Consider the following 4,060-nt stretch of genomic DNA (forward strand, 5'->3'; position numbering starts at 1 on the left):
AATACGAATTTTTAACTCTAACGTGAAATTTGTGCTGTTATACGCTAGCGAAACATTGTATGTATCTGTGAAGAACACTCAACGGCTGCAGGTGTTCATCAACAGATGCCTGCGGTATATAATTCGGGCCTGGTGGCCCCACAACTGGATCTCAAACAACGAGCGTTGTTCTCACCAGAAACCGATAGCAACAGAAATTTGGGATCGGAAATGGAGCTGGGTCGGCCACACTCTACGTAGGGGCGAAAACGAGATCTGTAAACAAGCATTACACTGGAACCCAGCGGGACATCGCAGCCGAGGCAGACCCAGAGGCTTATGGCGGCGAAATAAAACAAGTCGACCGAAGTCTAACCTGGCAACAGGTTAAAGCGATAGCCGGGCAACACTCAGGATGGAGATTTTTCAAGTCGGTCCTTTGCACCACCGGAGGTGTACAGGATCCATAAGTAAGTAAGGTCATTTGGCCGAAAGGTCCATTGGGCCGAAAGGGTCATTATGCTAAAAGTGTCATTAGGCCAAAAGGGTCAATATGCCAAAAGGGTCAATAGGCCAAAAGGGTCATTAGGCCAAAAGGGTTATTTGGACGAATAGGACATTTGGCCGAATAAGACATTTGGCCGAATATGTCATTTGGCCGAAAAGGTTATTTGAAAAGTAAGAAATTAGGAGTAAGTAGAGAGACTTCGCAATTCTCATTTCTCATTTCTCACTTCTCGCTGTAAGAAGTGAGAAGCGCAAAGTGGTAGAGAGACGTCTCACTACTCACTTTGCGCTTCTCACTTCTTACAGCGAGAGGTGATAAATGAGGATTGAGAAATAAGACGTCTCACTTGTCACTCTTCATTTTTCTCTTCAAACTGTAAACATTGAAAAGCGCGAAGTGAGTAGTGAGACGTCTCACTACTTACTTCGCGCTTCGCACTTTTGACGGCGAGAAGTGAGAAATGAGTAGTAAGAAGCGAGACGTCTCACTTCTCACTCCTCATTTCTCACTTCTCACTATGAAAAGTGAGTAGCGTTTCAGACGTCTCACGCCAAACGACCTATTCGGTCATATGTTCTATTCGACTAAATGGCCCTTTCGGCCAAATAATCCTTTCGGCCTAATGACCCTTTCGGTCAAACGACCCGTTCGGCCAAATTACCCTTTCGGTCAGATGGGTTTCGGCCTAATGGTTTGTTCAGCCTGGTGGTATTCGGCCGAACGACTCTTCCCTGGTTGCCATCTCGAATTGAGGTCGGCGATCTTGTAATTTTTGTAATGGCATCGGGCATCGATTTCCTCGGTCTACGCAATAAGGTAATGGGAGCACCTGTTTATGTGAAGTATTGAATGGATTTTGATTACGAAGTTGTTGTTTTCTGAAAAAAAAAAAGTTTTGCGGAAAGCGCAGCTGTTAAATCTTAGTTTTTTAAACTAAGGTATAATGGCCAATAGTGAAGCCCTAATCAATAGTGGTCAATGTTATAAAGATTTTCAATGAAATTCCAAAGGGAGAACCTATCTTACAATTCAATTATTTGATCACATGTATTGGAAATTCTATGGAAAGAAAAAATAGATGATTTTGTAGAAAAACATGCACGATTAGCAGAACATACCGAAACGGAACATCAAAATCAAATGAAGTGTTGAATATAGGGAAGCAATTTCATATTATGGACCCTCTGGGGGTCTACTATAGAGCAAAATCAATCATACTTTGAAATTGTAATTTCAACGAATTCGTCCTATTCCTTATGGCGGGAAGAGCAAAATTACACTACTAGAGTGCCTACTTTTTAATAATTTTACCCTAGTTTTACCCCAGTAGGCTCAAAAAAAATTACATTGTCAGTGCTCTAGGGTCATATTGACCCCAAATTGAAATTGTTATAACTTTTTTAATATTTGATCTATTATTGATTGTTTTTTTTAATGATTTGAAAGATAAATTAAACATCTTTCAGGACATTAGCTTAGAATGACCATAGGTGGGTGGATAACTCGCGGGCGTAGAAGGGGGTATTGATTTTTTATGATTATGTTACTCATATCTGAAAATCCTGACCATTTTAAATCGCACCTTTTCAATTTTGCAAGAATGTGTGTGTGTGTGTGTGTGAATGTCATTGCACGATTGGTAGACGGATGGCGGAACTCTCCGGATTGCCGATGGATGACATGATTTGATTCGACAAAAAGGGTCGTCGGAAGGCGCGATGTGTGGACTTGTCCAACGGACGACTGAATTCGCCCAATTGTTACCAAATCACGGGATGTGTGTTGAATTAGACCAAAGCGATCGGTTTCGGAAGGAGTACATTCTATTCAGCCCACAAAAACTTTTCACAAATTCACTTTTCGGAGGGAAATCTTCTTCTAACTATCCCCTTTCACTGCCGAAAAACCAAAAGAGTACGCCTTCATACTGCTACTCAGCAGAGCAAACAGTGTTCTGAACCGACGCTTTTCACTTTGGCAGTTAGCAAGCTTTTGAAAATCGCAGTCAAAATAATTCTCTCATAGCAAGTCGTTTATTTGTGTTTATTTGTGTTGTAAAATGTCATTTGCATTCTTTTTCATAATTTTCCCAGATTTTTTTTCAGTAGTTTCCCGGATAAAAAATATTATTAAAATATCATAAATTTTATTGTTACAACACCATTTAAAACATTATTTTTACCATTGAATATAATGGAATTTTTACAATAAAATCACATGAGAAATAATGGTTTTCCACGATAAAATGAATGGGACTTTTACAATTAAAAAGGGGGGTTGTTATGTATCTTTACAATAAAAAAATCGAAAAATTTCCATACAAAATTCGGAGCAAAACAATTGATTTTACGGTTCTTCAATGGGATGATTTCGAGCGACAAAACAATAGAAAACATTGTGTTTTAAATGTTTTCAATTACTGTTTCTATTGTTTTACAATAGAAATACAACAGGATTTAGAATACATTATACTGCCGCTAACCGCAAGTCAGACTTATCTGGATATGGCGTCCATATACAGATAAGTCTGACTTGCGGTTAGCGGCAGTATACTCCAATATTACAATAAAAATACAATTCAATTATTTGTTTTACAATTTTTTTATTTTCAAATTAATTTTAATTCAATTTAAACTTGATTTTAACTCATTTTAACTCGCATTGCTGTTACTTGGCTTGGTGCATAAACCTGTGAAAAATGTAAATTATTAAAGAATGTCAGTTTTATTAGAAGTTTATAAGAAAAGAAAAAAATACCTGCATCAGTTCTTATTATATCCCGTTGGTAAGATTGGCCAATGGTAGCCACTGAACGATCTTGAATCAGTGAACAGCAAGCAGCAGTATTTTATTTATCATAAGCTTCATTTCTGTAAAGGAACAAGGATACGTTACCAGGTATGTCATCAGGTATTATGAAGATAAAATTTTTATTTATTTTTTGTTCGGGATGAACCACTGCGTTCATTATGTACATTGAACTTTTGTATGTAGTATAAGGTGCCTGCCAGAGTAGACGCGTCTACGCGACGCCGCGCGAAAATTGTACGCAAGGGAATAACAATCAAAAATAAGGAGCTGTCAAATCGTATGGACGCTTCGCTTCGCATCGCACTTCGCGTCTACTCTGGCCGCACCCTAAGATTACGATTACCGGTGGTGAGTATAAACCGTTTGTCAGCGCAGTATCATTACTTGACACTTTACCGGTCGCTACTAAACGCGCTGCTAAAACAGTAGCGCAGCTGACAGGTGACCAAATTTAACAGCGCTGCTATTTGATGAACTATCAAACGTCGAACGTCACCGGTACGGAATGCAGCCACCAAAATGATAACCGAAAATAGTGACCGATACGAAAAAGAGTGACTAATCAAAAATGACAGCACTGATCAAAATACTCGCTCCCAGTAAAGATGCTCTAACGCGCACTAACACTTTAAATACTTACCACGGTACAGAAGCCGTATAGTGATCTACCGCTTGCCCAGCAGCAGAAACTGTAATGAAAAAGACACTTTCTGCACCATACAGTTTCATTATTTTCATCTCTAAACATCACTAATTATAAAC

The 4,060-nt window shown here is 38.9% G+C and overlaps 1 long non-coding RNA gene across 1 annotated transcript; it reads right to left on the reverse strand.

The window, feature by feature from the left end:
* Positions 1 to 3,084: 3,084 nt before the first annotated feature.
* Positions 3,085 to 4,060, reverse strand: LOC134206428 (uncharacterized). The gene is made up of 3 exons (XR_009978281.1): positions 3,939 to 4,060; positions 3,245 to 3,357; positions 3,085 to 3,176 (listed from the first exon to the last, which is right to left on the reverse strand). It is a non-coding gene; the product is annotated as an uncharacterized LOC134206428 (long non-coding RNA).

This window comes from Armigeres subalbatus, chromosome 1 (assembly GCF_024139115.2).
Source record: "Armigeres subalbatus isolate Guangzhou_Male chromosome 1, GZ_Asu_2, whole genome shotgun sequence".
NCBI lineage: Eukaryota > Metazoa > Arthropoda > Insecta > Diptera > Culicidae > Armigeres > Armigeres subalbatus.